Source organism: Empidonax traillii, unplaced genomic scaffold, assembly GCF_003031625.1.
Source record: "Empidonax traillii isolate 1590-97213 ecotype Southwest subspecies unplaced genomic scaffold, ASM303162v1 scaffold168:size1726349, whole genome shotgun sequence".
NCBI classification, from domain to species: Eukaryota; Metazoa; Chordata; class Aves; order Passeriformes; family Tyrannidae; genus Empidonax; species Empidonax traillii.
This window is the reverse complement of record NW_020955361.1, coordinates 449642-470873: the sequence shown is the minus strand read 5'-3', so window position 1 is coordinate 470873 and position 21232 is coordinate 449642. Positions and strand designations below refer to the sequence as shown.

Sequence of the window (21232 nt, the reverse complement as noted above, 5' to 3'; positions counted from 1 at the left end):
TCAGCAGATGGGCACTGTGTCCATGGCACAGCAGTGGCAGGTTTGGCAGCTGTATCTGTTTCTCACTGTTTTGAGACTGAACAGGCATCTGCCATTTATTTCTGGTGGGTGTCCCAAAGGAACATTGAAGGATGCCAGGAACAACCTAGCTTTGGGGTTGTGAAGTACATGGGCTAAGGACAGGGTCATGGCCACTGTTTCCTTTTTCTTGTCTCAGTGACACAAATTTTAGGGTCCTCAGCTGCTTATAGATTTCTGCTGTAAAATGATACCGTCTTTTTTTGTGTGTGTTTTGCTATGCCCAGGCTACAGCAGAAATAGAATTTCATGTGTGTTTTGTCCCACTGATTTAATGACTTTCTGCTTCCACATAAAGGGTGTTTGGGAATCCACAAAAATCTACAGAAAGTAAGTCCCAAAACATGAAGCCTTCACAAGCAAACTGAAAATAGTATTCAAAGTGACTGTGAACTTTGCAAAAGGAAATGAACTGTGAGACAACAGCTGGTAATTGCAGGACAGAATTCAGATCACATTTAGAAACTTTCTTGCAGGGATTAAAGAATGAGGCAAAGGTTGGATCAGCAATTGTAAGAAGTTTTGCCAAAAGTGGTCCTGCTGCAACTGTGTGTATTTGCAGGATGAAGGTGGAGTGTGACTCCAAGCCTGAGTGCCCTGGGGATAACAAAGGTGAACTTCCAGGGGAAGGGCACAGAGAGAAACCAAAGCAGTGCTGGCCACACAGGTCTTGATGACAGGATGACAGGATGCAGTAGAAGTTTTCTATCCCATTTGCAGCATTCAAAAGATGAGAATACACAGATGTTCTTGGTTCTCTGAAATAACACAGAAACACTCTCGATGCTGCCTTTGGGGCTCATTTGTTTCAGCTTTGTGTTTTAGCACAAAAGGCAATCCTTGGAAACTGGTCTCCACATACAGGTAAGGGGTAAAGTTTACTGTGTAGCCACTTGCAAAGCTCACTGAGCTGGGACTCTGATCAAAAGAGTCAGGGCACACTGAAGAGGCCCTGAGACAATATGGAATTTGACACACAATAAAAGTTTTTTTCCTTGCATAAGACAGCATCAGCTTGAAGGAGAAGAATAATGATAGTTTGAAGTTGTATAAATATATGTTGTGCCTCAAAGTTGTGTTGGAGGGGGAATTTAAAAGATTTTTTTGCAACCTTGCCAATTAAGAGGAGTGATAAATATTTGCATTCATGGATGCCCTGAAATCCTTTCTTTGAGAAAAAAAGAAAAGGCAGAACAAGGTTTGGAATTCAGTACTTGTTAAGAAAATGAAGTCTTGGGGCTATGCATACCTATTTCCTCAATCCTTGTTGTATTTGTTGTTTCTTTGACACTTCTTTCTGCTACTTCCACTGATGTCTGGTAGATGGCATTAGCGTATAACAAATTTCTGAAGTTCTTTTCTTATTGGAGGGGGTTTATTTTTCAGCCATTATACAGATAATGCGGTCTTTTTCTGGCTAAGCAGTTTTAAAGCATTTTTTCCACTCAGTGTTTCAGTTATGTTTTGACTAAATGCTTATATTATTCAACATGCCTTTTTTCCTCCTCCTTGTGCCATATAATTATTATTTCTTCTAGAGGGCATCAATCACTGAGAAAGAAAAACTTGGTATCTTCAGCAGAGTCTGAATTTAGAAGCTCTGTTATATTATGCACTGTTTATATGCAGTACCATATTTATTTCATATTCTTCAGGCTTAGAAATGAGGACAGTATTCTGAAGAAGAAGAAAAATTTCTCACATAGAGAGAAAAGATGATCAGATACTCAGAGTAGTAAATAGAGGTGCTTATATATAGGGTTGAAGACATATTGAACTGCTCTGGAGAGATGGTAGAAAGGAGCTCCATAAATATCTTCTGTCTTTTTTAGTACACATAAGCATTTTTAGCTAATTTTGTGTGCTCCCAAGAAAATTAATAGGACTTTCATGACGCAGGAGCCATTTTGCATAGGAAAACAGTCAATTGTTTATCAGCTCCTAGGGATTTTGTTTATCTGGACCAGGAGATGGAAGTTTCAGCCACAAGTAGATTTATGAGTCTACCAGTAGCTTTAGCTTCATCAGTGTTCCCTGGGTAAGAAATCTTTTGTGCTGAGATGTACATATTCATCCTTGCTTTTAGCGTCAAGAAGCAGATAACATTTTGAGCAAACATTTGGCTGAATGCTGATTGAAAGACATTTGGAGCAGTGGGCTACTACTTCCCCCCCACACTTTCTTCCCATCGTGGAAACAAGACTTATTTCCTTCATAAATAACCAGGCTTCCAACAAAAATCACCAGTTTCGTAATTGGTTTCTTCTCAGAACAAGCCAAAGCCCATAGTTCTCCAAGCTTTTTATTACAGTAACAGAAGGGAAAAGCAGAGTGCTAAGGAACAGTTTTGTGGGCAAAGTAATGATTTTAAGTAATCCTCAAGAGCTTTCTGTTTATGAAGATCATGCTTTCCAGATCAGGTGCACTTGAAGGCAAAGGATTAAAAAACGATAGAGATATCTTGAGATTAATTTTGTATAAAGAGTATACAGATGCAAAACATGCTAAGCACCAGGTTTTATTGAATCTGTCTAATTATGAGCAAATGATCAGCATAATTTTCTTGCATTTTCAGCCACATTTTCTTGAGATTGAAGTATTTAAGGCAATTATAAAGACATGCCAACACATAATTGTGACAGATTTTATCTTTAATGAATCTTTGGGTTTGTCTTTATATAAAGATGCAAATATTTTAGGATAGGCAGGGATGAGTTCTCTCTGGGTCCTGGTGTAAGAGGCATTGTTGTGGTGCAGACTCGCCTGCCCTTACTCTCCAGGCATGGTTACAGACTTTGTCCCTTGGCTGACTGTTCATACATCGTGCTGTGTTCTCCAGCTAAAGGGTCTGGCCCTTGCTCTCATGGATCTGAGGCTGGAAGAAGATTAATGGGTAACCTGGCTTACTTAGTTTTGAAAGTCGATAAAAGGAAGGAAAAATTGTAAGACTGATGTGCTCCTGGTGCTCATTTCATGAAGTCACCGAAGCAGGATTTTATTGAAATATTTTATTCATGGCTCACTCCAGTTGTCTGTGGATAAAATTGCATGTAATTCGAGTTATGCCAAATCCTTATGTAAGCATCTATTACAGAACGTACTTAAAACATGACCTGTGCTCCCCAGACCCTGAACACTCTGGTTTCACCTTCAGCAGCTCAGCGCAGCTGGGCATCCCAACCAGAGCTGCACTGCTCCTGCACAGGCTGATGTGGTCATCTGCTCCTTGGCAAGGGTCAAGGTTTGCTCAACCTTTGTAAGGTTGGTGTGGCAAATGCCTTTTCCTCGGTGCTGAAGAGAGTTCAGGGTTTGCTGCACCACCAGAGAATGGATGGGGCCTGTTTATGGCCCAGTGACAATCTCTCATCGTAAGTGGCTCCGAAATCCTTTACAGAAATGTGTGAAGCTTAAGCATCAGTTAACGATTTGCTGCTCACTGCACTGCAGTGACTGAAGAGATGAACATATGTATTTGGTAGCCAGCTTTCTTCTTCTTCTTTTATTTTTTTTTTTTTTTTAATATCTTCTAAAGCATGTTGGTTTGGCAAGCACGTGTCTGAGGGATGTTTCAGTGTCTGCAAGCATTCCTTGCTGCAAAACACGTGGCCAGCCTGAGTGTAGAGCAGATGGGGAAATTGTGTGGGTGTATTTCTGTCCTTTTGCCCGCGACAACCTGTAACTTCAAGCGTTAAGGTGTCATTTCTCTTAGGCAGGCAGCAGCAGGGCTTCTGAAACCTCTCGAAGATGGACTGATTTCACATCGGGATCACCATCTGTCTGAAACACATTCTGACCCGCTGTAGCACAGCAACATTTCCCTGGTTTCCCAGGCTGTAGCAGATGGAGGTGTCCTGTTTGGGGTTTCTCTGAGTCTTCTTGGTGTTTCTCTGAGTCTTCCTTCTCTCTCCCGTTACATCTTTATGGTGGTCTTCCACTATTATTTTGAAGCAAGTTGTCTTACAACTGTTATTGCACCCTTCCTTGGCCCCTGTCATACCTTACAGTTACCAAAATAGTGCTGATTGTGAACTGCTCTCCAGTATAAAAATAGCATGTCGTTATAATGTAGAGCATTAAAATTCATAGACTGTAGCTTGGCTGTTTCTTGCACTTTCTGGACAGGCCTGTTAACCTTTGAGAGATTTGCTATGGAGATCTTGCTGTACAATAATAAAAACAGGTAAGTAAAAGGGAGCCCTACTGGGAGAAAGTTTATGTGTTGGGATGATGAACCCATAAAACCCTGGGACTGTTCCAGACTGTGCTCCCAACACGTGTTCCTGCACCTGCTCTCCTTTAAAGCCTAATAACTGCCTGGGTGATTTAGGTTAAAAGAAAGGCTCTGGCTTTGCTGTTGTGCTGCAGAGAGATCTGTTTAACCTCTGTGTGGTAGTCAGGATGGAAACTTCTGTACTACCGTGCTAAGTTCCTCCCAGTTTTCTGTGGTGATGATAAATAGCTGCAGGGGTGAGAGGAGGAGGCTGATGCAAACACAGCACAGAGCTGCTCCCGTAGAGCAGCACGTTGAGAAACAGTTGCTACAGAATTCACACCTAACCCCACTGTTACAGGACATCCCTTCTTACTTAAATATCACTCTACTTAAATATATATATATATATATATATATATATATATATATATATACATATATGTAAGTTTTCACAGACATTTGAGAGTAAATGCTCTGCATTGATTTCTCTCGTGCTGATCTCCTCTAAGGTAGGGGGTTAGAAAAACACCAAGCCATTTATTAGAACCATAGAATCCCAGAGTATCCTGTGTTGGATGGCCCACAAGGATCATTTAGATCCAAATCCTGGCCCTGCAAAGGACAGCCCCAAGAGTCCCACCATGTGCTTGGCAGTGTTGTCCAAACCCTTCTTAAACTCTGTCAGGCTTGGTGCCATGACTACAAACCCTGGGGAGCCTATTCCAGTGCCCAACCACCCTCTGGGTGAAGAACTTTTTTCCAATATCCAACCTAAACCTCCTCTGAGAGAACTTCAGGCCATTTTCTTGAATCCTATCACTGGTCATCAGAGAGGAGAGATCAGAACCCCTCCTTTTCCCCTCTGAGGCAGCTATGGACTGTGATGAGGTCTCACCTCAAGCCTGCTCCAGGCTGAACCAAGTATGGCTTCACTCTAGACCCTCATCTTTGCATTTGAAAACTTGTTTTGTGGGAAAGGGATTGAATTTTTCACTTTGCATGCGTTCTGCCATTGTGGAGGGAGAATTTACTCCAGCTTGAGTAATTACTCAATTACAAAAATTTACTCCAGCTTGAGTAGGCTTAGGTTGCCTCTAACCCACAGAAACGGAGAAGGTCTGAATAATGAGAATAAGCCACATTTACACTTCAGAAAAAAATAAAAAGTAAATAACCTTTCTTTAATTTAATTAACAGCTAGTGATTTCATGGAGTTAAACTGTAATTGAAAATATATATTGAGTGAGGGATAACATGAAAACTGTGCTACTCTTTGAAAATCACGCACATAAACTTCTGTTGTCATTTTGGGAGAAAAGTCAGCAGGTAAAGTCCCTCACATTTTAAAATGGAACATCTCTGTTACCTTCCTGACAGCTATTTTGCTCAAAAAGAAAGTCTGGATGAAAAGACACAGAACACCTCTCTCTCCTTTTCTCTCTTTGCCCTCTGTGATTCTCATTGGACAATATCAGGAAATCCAGGAGGTTATTTTTAGCCTGAGCGAATGGAGAATTTAGGGCAGAAATGATGTTAACATTAATCACAGCAGTGATGAAATTTCACTTCAAAAATATACAAATGTGGCAAGGTTTTCCCTGTGTCCTACTAATGAAAAAAAGATCCTGTGGCTGCCAAACCACAGGATGTGTTTGCTCACATGGAGGAGCCGTGCACTGAGCCTCTCATTTTTCTGTGAGAAATGAGAAAACAAATATTGCAAGAACTTAAGTCCATTCCTCTACTTCTGCAGTGTAGGACTGGTGGAGGCTGTTGGGGTCACTGTGCTCACAAGTAATCCAAGAACATAACTGTAAGGATAACAGCATGATGCCAAGAACCAAATTGCCTGGTGGCTCTCCATTCTGTGGAGGAAGGGACGGGACAATTGTTTCTTTCTTTCATACTCGTATGGGACCAAACATTTTTACAGAAATCCTTAGCATGAAACTTTGGCTTGTAGAGAGACTTTAAAGCAGAAGTAACCTTCTCTGACACTGCAGTGAGCCTTATGAGCTGCTGAATTAGGTACATATTTGGAAGAGGACAGAAAACCAGGCGCGAATGATCTCATCAACTTTCTTGGACACTGTAGCCCTTACGGATGCTGTTGAACACACAAAAAAACCCTCTAGCCCTGGCTGCAAAAACTGGTTAGGTATGGGAAAGCACAAGGAATCCTCTTTGAGGGGTAATAGCTACAGGAATAAAGGGATTTCCCAAATAAATGGCTTTTTACCCTTTGTGGCATCCTGCCAATAAAATAAGCAGAGATGCTGAGATTGGGAGGCCCTCGAGTATATCCCTGTAGGTAAATTCAAGTCTGGAAATTTTGCACAATGGCCTTTTCATGGTCCTTGGAGTAAATATCCTCACCAATATGCCTGTGCCATATTGAGTTCTCTAGCAAAGGTCAGGTGTGTCTGCTGACATACAAACATGCATTTCTTTTTCAAACCATTGCATCTTTTTCCCTTCCCTCTGGCTCACGCAATCTCAGTGTAGCTTAGTTTTCCTATCGACTTGCTTTTTAAACCTTCCCCCTCATTCTCTTTTGAAACTGAAAATATGTATCTGTGCATGTGTGCATTTGTTTATAAATAAGCATAATCATTCTTTATTCTGATACAGCTCCAAGTATCTGCATACTGTCAGGAGGAGTTGCTTTATGAACAGCATGTATCTCACCACCTCTTGCAGAATATAACTACAGAGAAAGAATTTGCAAAATTTGACCAAAGATTGCTCACCATTCTGATTACCAGAACTGCTGTCCCCTTGCTGCTTATTCTTGAGCAGGTTTGTACATTAGGTTTTAAAATCACTGAATGGTTTGGGTTGGGAGGGACCTTTAAAGGTGATCTGGTCCAACAGCCCTGCGATGAGCAGGGACCTCTTCAGCTATATCAGGTTGCTCAAAGCCCTGTCCAACCTGGCCTTAACTGTTTCCATTCCACCACCTCTCTGGGCAAGCTGTTCCAGTGCCTCTCCACCCTCACTGTAAAAAATCTCTTCAACTGTATCTAGTCTGATCTAGGTATATCTAGTTTTAACCTGGTGGTGATTGGCTAGTGTTATCATGGGAAGAGGAGGGCAGGAGTTCTCCTTTGGATCAGATATTATGGATGAAGGTCACTGCTGCTCATCTCAGGAGTCTAACAGGATCATGCAAAAGCCTTATTGTCCAGAGCTTGTTAAAAGAGATGGCAATGGGCAAATGGGGCTGCTGACGGACTGACAGTCTGCCTTGTTAGTGCTCTGCAAGAGTCCTGCTAATTGCTTTGTGAAAATACAGATCTGCTGCCTACGAAAATTGTTCTGTGGAGCCAGATTTGGGTGCATTGAGTGGTGTTAAACTTCGTGATATAATAGGATACCTAAGTGTAAGAACAAGCAGAGCTTCTTTCTTGGCAGAATAAAAATAGCTGGGAGTGGAAAGGGAAAGGCTGTGATGAGCACCGGCTGCTGAACAGCTCTGCCTGACCAGCAACTGTGCTCTGCATCAGATGTGAGCAGCGTGGCATATCCGCACTCAAAAAAATCTCCACCACAACAAACGTAGCAGAGAAACTGAAATGCTTCCCCAGAAGATGATTATTGCAGGCTGAGGTGATGATGCCTCTGTGCTGGGTTATATATCTAACTGAAGTTTAGAGAGCAGCTCTTTGCCTTGAACCTGATTTCTGAAAGAACGAAGGGTGGAGCTGCTCAGATAAGAGTAATAAATTTGGATACCATTAAGTCTTTAATAGAAGAACAGTTATTGGCCTGGCCAGCTGAATATTTGCTCTTATATCCATATAGAATTAACCTTCACTGTTATTTTTTATTTTCTTGCATTTCTCATGCCAGAGGATTAGAAGCCAGGGACGTGGCACATCTTTGCCTGGTGACACCCATCCTGCTCCCTTGTCATGCTGCAAATGAAGAGGCTTTATTGTTTGTAAATGAAGACCTTTCCGATTATCGATAAATAACCTCTGGATGGGGAGTATGACACATGCTGGCTGGAAGAACAGGGCTCTGTAATAGTAATATTGCCTTGAAATTACAGCCCACGTAGTTTGAGAATTATTCAGGATAATTACATTAATGTTGCTGGAGAAATGAAAAGGAACACTTTCCATTTTACCTATTAACAAGCTCTGCTGGCCTTAAATTATTTCTGAGAAGAGCTTGAAAATGGCTGAAATCATCAGAGTAATTACAAAGCAGTGGTTGGGGTGGAAGGGTGGGCTGGATTAGCTTGTGGCTATGGCTCTTTGGCTGATGGGTAAACACTGCTGCAGCTGTTGTGGAAAAGGAGCATGGCACAGAACTTTCGGATTAGAAACACTGCAGTCTGCAAAAGGGCTCGTGGAGTCTGCAGGTTTGGACCCTAAGGAGAAAAGAGCCATTAGGAGAACATTGCTCTGAATGTTAGACATTGATGTGTGCAAAGTTAAGCATGAGCCTGTTGTTGTTCTCACATGCTGGACACTTCCACCCTCCCTCGTCTCCAGCTCTCCTGAGCCTGTGCAGTGAAAGGTCCCTGCCTTTGGTGATGACTTTTTACAGCTTTGATCCTTGTCTCATAGCAGCAGCAGAGATGTGGATGTTTCTGAAGTCTAAACCCTGAGCAGCAGCTCTCTGGCTTTGACCTCTCATAAAAGATCAGTCCTTCACCTCACACTGTGTTTTCAGCCTTTGTGCAAGCAACACCGACACCTGCCATGACCTGCCATTGCCCAGCTGATCTGTAACATTGCCATGAAACCAGGATTTTTTGTTGTGTTTCTTTTCATTTGTTTATGCTGTCGTACTATTTGCTAACTACAGATGAATAGAAGGGGGAAATTTAGTATATTCAGATCTAAATAACTCAGTGTCACGTGAATGGGGGCCTCCAGGGTCACCTCTGCCATTAGTGGAGTTTCTCATCTGCATGAAATTCAGAGCATCCTCGAGTGCTTGTCTGTGAGAGCAGCCACAACAGCGTTAGCTCTGCCCCTCTTTCTCTTTAGTTTCCAAGAATTAGCAGATCTTGCATCTCATAACCAGACCTGTATTTATACTTCTTACTAAAGTGTAGCCATATTTGTCTCCTCTGAAGAAACTAGAGCAGTGGGTGAGGATGTAGGCACTGCAGGTCTGACTGCTTTCAGCACACAGTCCAGTGCGCACACACACACACACACAAGTTCTTTTTCTCCCATTTCCTTTTCACTTGTCCAACAAGCCCATCTCAGCCCTTTGTGTGATTACCTGATGACCTGTGTGCCTTCAGCATTTGCAGCTGCTGCACTTAAATAGGATTTTGCTCCCTGCCATTTAATCAGACCTTTGCTCCTTGCACACACACAGACAGAGGGACGGGTTTTCTCCCTTCAGTGAAGCATTCTGCTCCTACAGCTACTGTCATAGCTACACAAGTTTGGGGAACCCCTCCTCTCCTCCTTTTCTCATTACATTGCCCTCCATCCTCTGTGGATGGTGAAGGCTGCGTGAATCCATCAGGAGTGCCAGTAGCTGCCTTCCCTCCACTTGCTGTTCCTGACCCAAAATAGTTAACTTTCTAATCCATCAGCTCTCTTAATTTTGTATTTAAGGAGATGGAGCTGAAATGAGTCTTGGCTTTTCTCTTTACATGTGGGTACTCCAGAGATCTCATAAAAGAGTCCAGGTCTGGGGGAGATTTAAAATAATAATAGTTAGGCAGATGATTTCTTTCAGTTGAGACTTTAAAAATACTTAAACCTTTATATTTATTCTGTTGCAATATTTCAAGCAATTTAATGGATTTTTAACAAGCCATTAGGAGGGAAAGCTCAAACAAGGAATTGCTTAATTATCTCATTCAAATATTAAAATTTTCATTTTGACTTCTTCTTCCACTCCAGGTGCACACACACCTGTATTTACATGCTGATTCTTTCTGCATATTTGGTTTGTGCGGATTTCTTTAGGAAGGTTTGGGGAATGTTTGAGTGAGTCCCTGGAAATCTGCACATCATAAAATTCCCAAGTTGCATTTTTATGCAAATAGATACTATTTGTTAAATGAAATTAGTTTTGAATACTGATAATTCAGTAGTAAATACCAAATAAATTGCAACTGCTTCTAGAAGATGCTGGATGTCAAAATGCAGGACAGGTATAAATGGTAAAGAATTAACTTCCTTCCTATCTTTTGTAGAAATTCATGGATCCAGGTGGGTTGGATCTCCTGCACAAAACGGAAGTCCCTACATGTTGCAGTCTCCGGCTGCAAATATATTGAAGCTTTGAGGGGGGTTAATTTGTTTTCATCTTCCTAAAGAGCTCTACCAGGTTTTTTTAATCCTCATAACCCTGCCATTTCTGAGAAATAATAGCAGTTACGCAGATAGTTATGTCGACATCAACTTAAGGTTTATGCTTGCAAGGTTCATATATTTTTGGTAGTGCCGGCACTAATACGAATGATAGCTCAATAACAGAAAAATAGAACAGTCCCTGAGCCACAGTTCTGATGCTTGAAACATCTTTAAACCCTGTACCCAAATGAGAAAGAGATAAAAACAACCTTCTCCAAGTGGCTTAGCTTGAAGGAGCATTTTATGTGTTACTTGATGACAAAATAGTGAGGCATTAATGCAGTTTACAGTAAGACACCCCTGAAGTTATCGGTGAGGTTGGTGTGATGCCTGACAGATTTAATGTAAATATTTATAGACTTGGCCTAGTAATTATGCCAATGGAAAAAAATGCAGTATTAATGCTGTCACCTCCCCATGTCTCTACCTGCCAGCATGCTACTAGCTCACATAAATATTCTGAAGATAGAAAGTACATCACATAAACAGAAGAGATCACTTAGATTTTTAATAAGGGATTAAGTTATCTCCAGCAGCGGTTTCCAGCCTGTGGTCCACAGACATACAGGAGGCCTGTGGACTATTCCCAAAGGAACTGTGAAAAATGACAAGTAAAGACAGTTTTTTGTAAGGTACATAGAAATCTCTCTCTGTGAAATGATCACAGGGGTATGCACCACCTTTGTCAAATATTTAGGGGTCCACACAGTGAGAAAAATTTGAAAACCACTGATTTACCATATTTGTGTAAAGAACTGAGTAATTTCAAGGTACTGCACTGCAGTGTTTTAAATGATTTGACTATTGGTCCCCCTGCAGCCAGGCTGCCATGAGAAGTCCTGGCCCACAAAGCACTAAAGCATGTGCTTAACTCAAAACACACGTCAATCCAGTGAAGTTACTGCCTATCCCATACATAACTGGTTTGCTGAATAAAGACCACGGGGAAATTTAAGACAGAAGGCACGGACTGCTATCATCTTGCAAACAGCCCTGCAGATGCCTGATTGTCTTGTACAACTGAAAATCTAATTATGTGAATCTGCAGTTCATATTTTTCTGTTTCAGTTTATTTATACCAAGAGGCTCCAAAGGTTTTAGGCGCCATTGTGGTTTCAGCCATTACCGGTTGCCAACCCAAAGAGTGTTATCATTGCTGTGGCAGCTCGTTTAGGAGACTCTCTGTTAGCTGCATGGATAGCCCTCCTGATTTGTGATCCAAAAGTCTGTGGTTTCTGTTCTGGCACAAGCTGACTCCTCACAAGCTGTGCAAATATATGTGAAATGCTATCACCGCTGGTTTTTGTGCGTGCGGCTTGCGTGCGTGCCTTTTGTTTGACAGCCTGGAAAACCCAGGCAAAATAACCAAAGTGGTTTCATACCATCCTGTCTTCTGCAAAATAGCATCATAGTCCACATCCATCCCCACCGAGGGCAGTTGGGGGGCCGGTCCAGGTTGCCCACATCTGGCCTGTGCACTCTGCCAGGACAGGTGGGCAGTATTGCTGACTGGCGTGTGGCTCTGGGCAGGAACAAGAAAAGGGCATTTTGGTCTTAGGGCAGAGTGCAGGAGAGAGCCAGGCATGGTGTAACCACAGCAGCTCTCAAAACAGGTTGGATGGATGAAGGACTGTAAGCTTTCCATACAAGAGATCTATGTGTGTTTTTAAGATCTCACTGCTGGTGGGTGAAAGGCAGATCTCGCCTTCCTGTGGGTAAATGAGTCCTTGCTATGGACCAAACCTGCAGCACATAGAAAGCAGCACAATTCCTACTACCTTCAAAGAGAGCTGGATCTTAGGGCTTTCAGTTACTTCTAATCACCACTGCATTTATCCCTTGTGAACATTTCACCTGGCCACCACACCTCTGTAAATCACAGAACAGAATAACCCGAGAGAAGTGGAGTGCACAGTTTTGAAAAGGAATGTTAAGAGGGAAAAAATATCTCTCTCTCTCTTTAAACTGTCTCTTTTCTATATTGTTACCTTGACAACTCTGCTGCTGTGTTTCATCTTTGGTGGGACTTAGCCGTGGTGGAATAAGGGGGACATCCATGTGCGTTTCCACATCTACTCCAGCTCCACTTCACGGGCACATGCCACAGGCAGGGCATCCCGAGCGGCAGAGCCCACGTTCGCTGCCTTGACCCATGGTGCTGTCTGGAAATGATTACAGATTTTAAGAACTGGGACCCATTCTGATTAAAGGTATAACATTTTATCTTCTATTTCTTTTCCTTAAGCCAATACCAGAGCAATGTTAATGCTCTTTAGAAAGGGATGCAAGGTGCTTAAAATATTTTTAAGGGTTAGGACAGCTGGAAAGCAGAGAGGGATGAAAATACTCAAAAATAGTTATATTATTTTTAGTATAAGCAGATACAGGAGTATGTGTCAAGATTAGGATACAGTTCTGATGTGCTGAACTGAGTCTAGAGAGGCTAAAAATATGCTTTCTGTTCTCATAGTTTAAGAAGAGACAGAGGCAAAGGTAAGAGGAGAGTAGTGGTGAACTGAAATTTTAATCCCTCTACTTCCTTGCTTGTTGGGGTTTGGCAAAGCCGGCCGTTAACCTGGGCGCCCGTGACCCACTGATCCCAGCACAACACAGGAGGCAGGGCAAGGTGTTATCCATAGGAGTGAGATCCCTCCCACCCCCCCCTTTTTTTTTTTTTCCCAAAGAAAATCTCCCCCAACATAATCCTTTTATTTTTTTTTTGACTGAAATGGCTGGCTCTATAGCTGTGAAGGCAAGACAGGCAGACTCCGGGGCTGAGTGCGGACGGGGGTGTCTGTGTCTGACTGTGCACGGAGAAGGGGGCTTTTAATGCAAAACACATGTGTTTTCAATTGCTCTCTGGAGCCAGCCCAGTAGCTGTAACTTGGCCTGACAAAGCCTTATTGAAGTACAGACAGTGTGGTTTCAAAGCAGTTACAAAAAGAACGGGAATGCTGTTCAGGAAATTCTTCAGGCATGGGCAGGGACTTGGCTGCAATTCTGCTGTTGGAAAATCTGACAGGGGCAGCTCATGAGCACAGGCCAGGCCTCGTGCTGCTCCGAACGCTGCGCTGCATCTTCCCCAGCCTCCCGCGCCCTCCGTGTGTTCATCCACCACCGAGGGAGAGGTAAGAGCTGCCGTGCTCCGTCCTGCTGCAGTTGGGGGGATTTTGCCGTTCTTTTGTGCTCGTGCAGGGGGGCTTCTTGCTTTCAGACTGCTGTTCAGAGCAAAAAAAAAAAAGAAAAAAAGTCAAGAATGGGAAGTTGTGGCACGTTTGTGAAGCAGCTTGAGGTTGGGTGGTGGTTTCTGGCTAAATTTGCGTCGATAGTAATGCTGCAGGCAAAGCAACGCCCGCGCTGCGTCTCTGACTGAGGGAACGCGATACCCAGATAATCCCAAACTTTTTCATTTGGGGAAATAAGTGTGTATATAACCTGAAGCCACCAAGAGGTTGGCTCTGTACCATGTGTCACTCATGGATTTGGATGAAAAATGTGATTTGGCCACGATAAATACATTTATAAGTACATTGGATTGTAGTTGTTTAATGAGTTGAAAGCATGTTTGTCTGGGTTGTTTGGCAATTCCTAGTACAGTGAGCTTGTGAAGAGAGGCAGTAACTCAGTAATAATCATTGCCTTGTGATTTCTGTGCATATTTCTTTCTTGTATTTTATAAAGCATGAACAAACTGCAACAGACAGCACAGTCAGAAGCCACATAGAGCAGATTAGACAGAAAAACATTAATTTAGGGGCTGTTCTATCTGCAACTTTTCTTCTGATTTACGTTTCTTTCCCCAAATAACTTAAGAAACATTTATGATGAAAAGCTCGCTCTCTCTTCAGGAGCCTGCCAGATTTAGACAATGTTCTCTCATCCTTTTAGTTGCAGCATTAAAGCTTGTCTTGCCTTTGCAGAGATATCAGCACCTTATATGGCAGGCTTGGGCTGGGGAGTTCAGGAACATGAGTTCGTCAAGGGATGGAGGTGTCAGGAGCCGTCCGCTTCGCGTCGCTTCACAAACTTCCTTGCCTCTGCTAGTGCCTCTTCCTTGGATTTTCAGAGCAGTGTTTTTTGATGTGTTGAAAGTGCTTTTCAGCTACTTTTTGTGGTGGCGTTGGATTTTTTTTCCTTTCAACAAGGAATGAATTAGGGATATTAAATTATAGAGTGGGACAGCGCAAAGCATTTCTGGCTGGTTCATGGGAGTAGACCCACGGTTTGCTTTTCCTGCATCCCGCAGGACTGCACATACAGGGCTCAAACTGTCATGCATCTTGGCAATCCAAAAATTTTAGCCACAAGGAGAGGTTCCCCACCAAAGGGCATCAGATTGAGTATGTGGCAGGGCCAGAGCTTTCTCCCAGTAATGCTGCTGAAGTGTGTTAAGTTGGTTTGAACCAAGTGAGGACTCTGTGGGTTTGGAGTGCAGGAAGAGCATCCTGCAAGAGACATGGATGTACTGTGGCTTCCTGGAGTCTTATGGGGGCAAAGGGAATGAGGGGAAGCACAGAGATGAGCTGTGGAAGGGGGAGGCATATGATGAAAACTAAGAGGCTTGATAAGCTCTTAAAAAAAAAAGTGTGCTTTGCATAAAATATACCTTCAGTGAAAGTGCTGTGTTAAATGAAGGTCTCATATGATCTGGAATATTTTAGCCTTCTCAGGCTGCCATCTTTCCCTGCAGATTTGGAGCTCTATTGGTTTTCTCAGCAGCTGTTAATTTAGGCACCCAGTCAACCTATTATCTTCTTCTTTAAAGAAAAAGAAGCTAGTTGTAAGCTTCTATTAAAAAAAAATAAAATAAAATAAAATTCAAGTTCCTGCCTCTGATCATGCACTATCCCACCTCCCAGATCTGATCATCAGCACTGAAGAGCCAGAGAGATTAAAAGAATGGAATATGTCTGGTTTAGCCAGCAGCAGCCAGGGCTGCGCTGATGTGCCTGGCTGTGTAGGTGCTCCAGACCCTCAAGTGTATGAGACACACAGTGCAGGTTTTTCATCAGGTATGGGATCAGTCTTGATCATGGGATGTCCCGAGTGTCCAGCTGGGCTGTTTGCTGTACACATCCCAGTGGAGATACTGGTGTGTGGGTGTGAGTCCAGGAAGGGCAGGAGAGGCTCTTTGCAATGCCTTGGGCTGGGTTTAGTTGAGGGAGTTGGTGTTTCCTCCCTTAATCTGGCAGCTGCTCCTGAGCCTCCCCCTGCTGGAAGTGACCTTTCTGCAGCTCCGCCTGGGTCAAGTATTCAAGGCTTGCTTTGAATCCAGGAGGACTGAAGGGTGTGTGCATGTGTGGACAGAGCACAGAGGGTCTCTTGATCTTGGAAACATGTAGATTAGGGGGGCATTAGCCCACCTTAATACGTGTATTCCTTCTCCTGGTCCTTCCCAGGAGCAAACCAGAAAGCAAATGTGTCTGCGCAAAAGAACAAACAGATAAGCACAGAAGGCACATCATGTGAAGGGAAGATGGTGGAGGGAAGATAAACAGAACAAGTTTTAACTTGTGTGAGCAGGATCACTGCAGAGACTGTACTCTGGATCCTGGCACAACCTCAAGCCCACAGTTCTCAATTTGTGCCATGCTGATTGGGTTCCAACCATATAAATCCATATTATGATCCTGCTTTGCGCATTCCTACAAGCCATATCTTTTTTTTCTTGGTACTGTAGGGTGAGAGTGTGTTGGGGCAGAAATCTGTGAAGTATCGCCTCCTGTAGCTTGCTCTCCAATTTGAGCTCAGTTGATTATATCCCTCTTTCTGTTCCCAGAGCCTCCTGCAGTCACACCTGCTGCTGGCTATTTTGGTGTGGTTCTCATGTTTGTTCGCCCTGCTTTGAGACACTCTGGTGGGAAAGAGCTTTTATAGACTTGGCACCGGTGGACAAAGGCTTGTGACTGCTTCACATCCTCTGAGTGGTGCAGAGGAACGGGCGTGTGAATGCAGCAGAGCTGGTGTGGTGTTTGCATGCAGCGCGAACGTATCACAACAAACTGTGGGGCATCTTGTGAAAGGCGTTCCCTGTTGACTGGCTTGATACATAAAAGAGCTCACTGCGCAAATTTTTTCTTCCTTGCTAACTTTCCATTTTCTTCTTAGTTCTGAAAAAGTATTGAGACAAGGTGACTAACAAGAAAAAAGCCTAAAATTTGGAAGAGACTCATAAATAAGAAAGCAGACGTGTTTCTCTCCCTCTCAGAGAAGAGAAACCAAAGTAACATCACACTGCTCACAGACTCTTGCAGCATAATAAAATACCACTTTTGGTGTAGGGGATACTATTCAGTGATGGAGCTGCCTGTTGCTTTGGTTTGTTCTGGCAGACTCTAATAGGTTTAGAGTTTTACTGTAAGTGCTCCTTGAATGCAGAGAAGTGACAGGGCAGAGCAGAAGTCCTATGGTCAGCTTATTGGGTAAGTCCATCTGCTCAGAGCTACTGGTTTATAAACTGAGGTTTTTGCACTGCATTTATCCTCAAGCACATTTGTTGCTGAAATGCTGTCAGTCCTGGCAACTGGGGAAATTACATGAGCTTTCAAGATGTTAGAGGTAGGGGGTAGCCTGGAGGAATCTGGATGAGAGGTACTTTAACAGGAGATGAATCCCCAAGGTCTCCCCAGCTGTCTGTGCTGAGTAAGTCCAACTTCCCCAAGATACAAGAGGTGGGGATGGGAAAACAGCTATTTTCCAGTGGACTAGGCAGAGCATCCCCCAAAGGACTGTGCAGACCAGGAAGAGCTTGTTCATGTGTTTATGTTTGCCAGAATCTGGATATGTGAAGAACAACACCTGTGATGTACCCCACTGATAGAGTAGATATGAAAGAAGAGAGCATTCCTTAAGATATTTCCCTTTAATTTTTGTCTCTCTGGACACATATCACATAGCGGTGATACCTGAGAAGTGGGCATCGAGTGATGATGATCTTCCCAACTCATGGAAGAACTGCTCCCCATGTGGAGGGATGGGAATTGCTGACAGAAGCAGAAGGACAAGTAGAGAATGAAGATTTCAGCTTTGGGAGCACCAATGGCAGTGACAGAGGCCACACTGGCACAGTCATCAGTGTAGAAGAGGCCAGTTTCATGGCTTAGATGGTCCTGGAGAAAAGTGCTGTGAGATTTAACTATCCCAGCAAGTATTTCATCCCTTGGGCTGTTCCACAGTACTCAGCCCTTGCTGGCCAAGCTGCAAGTTAGACGTCATTTTCCAAAGCCTGGTCTTTTATATGGAGATCTGGGCTGTGGTCTGAGCTGTGTGCAGGGCCATAAATCAATTTTGGGCCATGAAACTGGTGGATTAACAGACCTGGGGGTGTCAAATTTGAGAGAGTTTTATGGGGAGCAGAGACGCAAAATGTCTCATTGATAGATGGCTCAAAACACTCTTCTTCATGCCAAGTTTTGTTCTCAGTCACGCTCCAAAAATGTCTGTTCTTTTGAACCTGGTGGATACTGTGCACTTAAAAGACAGAGAAATTAAAGAGGATGAATCTGCAGAGCATTTACAGCTAGTGAATACAAGTACATTGCCTTCCAGTGATATGGCAGAGAGCACCTCTGAAGGTTTTTAGGGTTTTTTTTTTAGCTTATTTCAGCCCAAAAGAAAAGGTTTCTGTTTCAGAAAACAAAGAGAAAGAGAAGAGGATGTTGGTGATACAGACACAAAGAGAGGGCGAATGTGGGAGATGTAGGTCCAAGACCTGAGGGAATTCAAACCCTTCTCTCATCTCTAGAAGCGTGCTCCCATCCCTATGCTTCAGGTGAGCCTGGGGTCAGATGATCTTGGTTTTTCTGATGAAGCTGTTACACCTCAGTTATATGCAAGCAGGCAGGAGGGAAGACTGTATTGGCTGTGCAAAGCTCAGGGGTGTTCAGTCCCTGCTGCACTGAGCTGTTCCCTTGAGCTCCAGGACGTTTTCAGCAGCAAATTTCAAGAGGGTTCATGAGAGAGCAGCCGCCTTCCCAGATTGCATCCCCTTTCAGCTCAAAATTGTTCTATTACTAAACATACATCATTTAAGTGCTGATCAAAGAAACCCCCACGGCAGAGAAACATTATTGATTCCTTGTGCTGTGCCTCACCCTGCTCATGGCCCTCACTAAGCCTACAAAGCCAGCATGCCCAGGGAATGTTACAGCACCGGTGTTTGCAGGGGAAAGGTGTTTATTCATTCCTGGGCATGTAAAACACTTTTCTGCCTGGTGAATCATTACTGTGGGTTGCACATCCTGAGTGAGAAACTTTCTGCCAGGGCAGGAGGACATGGTGGGAGGAGGAAGAGAGGCACGGAACAGAGATTTGCCTTAACTGGTGAGGTCAGGTGGGATTTTTGGAAGCTCAGTGCCAGTTCTGGTTTGTGGTGCCTTTCAGCTGAGCTTGGTTTCAGCTTCACTGAAGGAAAGTGCTGAAGCTTCTCTGCAGAAGTACTCGGCAAGCAGCCTGTGCAGATCAGGAGATGTGGTGACAAGACACTTCCAGTGGCCTTAAAAAAACCAAATATATCTGTCTTGTCTCCAAGGTATGCTAAAGTGAAAGGATGAAAAGCTTTTCTAAGTGGACTGGATTTTGTCTCAGGCCCTGTTTGCAGTGTTCAGAGGACTCAGAGTACAGCTCTTGTGCAAAAACTTATTACCCTTTAATTACTTTTTTTTTGGGGGGGTGCAGCACCAAGAATTCCTTGGAGAATTACCCAGGTTCCAGGCTTCACTTTTGTAGTCATGGTTGGGTTGTCTGTGGCTAAATTGCAAAGATTTGGCATGCTGCATTTTTTGTATTGTAGATGAGATTGTCCATGCACTGATAGTGGTCCAGTGGTGTGCACCTGTGTCTTTAACCCCTCTCAGGTCAGGCAGACACTTTTAGGTTTGACATTTGGAAGGGGTGATTCTCCTTTCCAATTTGCATATTTATTTCAGTATTATCTTTTCTCTTCTGTTAAAAAATTAAGTGATGGTTCCTAGTATTTTCCTGAGGAAGAAGAAAAAGATCCTAGTGAGCAGCAGCCACCTTTGCCCTTAGTTCATTAACTGAAAGGGAGGGTATCACCTAGCAAGTGCAGACACTGGATGTTCTTTCACAGCAATACTGTTTTTTCCTGCTGCCTTAATTCTTTTTTAATGTTTGAGTCAGGAAAAGTTGCCAAAATGTAAATTATGACTAGCATACTTCTCCCTCCCACACAGTACAGATTACTGATAGCGGATACAGCTATCCCAGTTGCCTTGCAGACCTTCTTATTCTGCTCGTTGGTTTAACACACCTCAACACTCTGTGTCCATCATTTTGTCTTCTCTTCCTGGAAAACTACAGACATGAGCATTTTTTTTTTTTTGGTAGCATTTACAATTCAGGGAGAAAACACCAGCTAGAAATCATATGTTGCTTTAAATGTGGCTATGTGAGATTTTTTATAGAAAGAACATGCTCTCTACAGTTGCTGTGTTATTTTCTTGTTTTAAATTGAATCTGTATTACTAAGCCTTGCTCATCATGAGTGTTGTAGTACTTTAGTTGCTCTGTCTCTGCTAGGGCAGCTGTGAGCTAAATATTTTATCAGAACTGGAGAAATTCTCAAAGCCAGGCTTCTGCATGGATGCAAGTTACTCTTCGTGGTTGTGTTCTGTTGCTGTAAATTCTTTTGATGTCTGTAAAGTTTTGCCCCAGCTGGATATGCTATTTTCTCTGTCCCAGAGACCACAAGTAAAGGAGAAAAAGGAGCGAGAGCAGGAAAGAGATAAAGTGAATAAACAAGTTTTGCAATAAAGAGGTATTTTTAGCTGGGTATTTCATATTGTTTCTCCTTGTTCAAACCTCTTCCATGGTTTGAGAGGGTTAGCAATGCAATTTATTCATTTTCTCCAAGGGAGAGGCTGCATTTAATATGTGCTCTCCAGGATACCCTGTTAAAATATTAGGCAATAAAATCCTTGACTGTACAGTAGTTGCAGTTATAATTTCCCCCAGGTAGTGGAAACTTTAATTTATTGTTGTGTAAGTTTTCCCTTTGTACAGATCAGAGTGGTTGTAGCAGTTTAAAAAGGTCTGTTTCTCTCCAAGCCCGTGTGTTTGTTGGTGACCCAGCTCCTCTCCTCGACGAGCATCTCATTTCTGCCATTGCCTCATTCTCACCTCACAGATCACACTCCCACAGAGGAACTCACATTGTTCCCTCCTGTGATGTAAATTTTGTAACTCACTGCATAGAAACGTGAGTGCCAGATACTGATGAAGGTGCTCATGGTGTACAATTAGTAGTGCAGGAACGTCTTTGGTGGGTTCTTATCTGTCTAGAGTCTAAAATGCAAAAAACTCAGCAAGCTGTGTGTTACTAGAGATTATATCCTCAGTCTGTGCGTCAAAAAAAAAGTCTGAAAACATAAGAAAACAATCCCTGGGGAAGGCTGTGAAAGTGGCTTTGCAGAACCTGAATGTGAAGGGTGAGAACAGGAATACTTCCATTCAAGTGGCCCCAAATACCTCCACAATCCCCACCCGTGCACACACAGCCGGTGGCACAGAGCCACTGGGAGGTGGCTGTGATCTGGACCCCTGTCCCAGCTGGTTGTGATGCCCTTTAAAAGCATCCATGTCTTTG

General features: G+C 43.2%; 1 protein-coding gene across 4 annotated transcripts in view; it reads left to right on the top strand.

Moving 5' to 3' along the window:
• The window catches only part of SGCD (sarcoglycan delta), a 317255-nt gene that overhangs the window by 174779 nt on the left and 121244 nt on the right, over positions 1 to 21232 (top strand). The gene's annotated exons all lie outside the window — the stretch shown is intronic.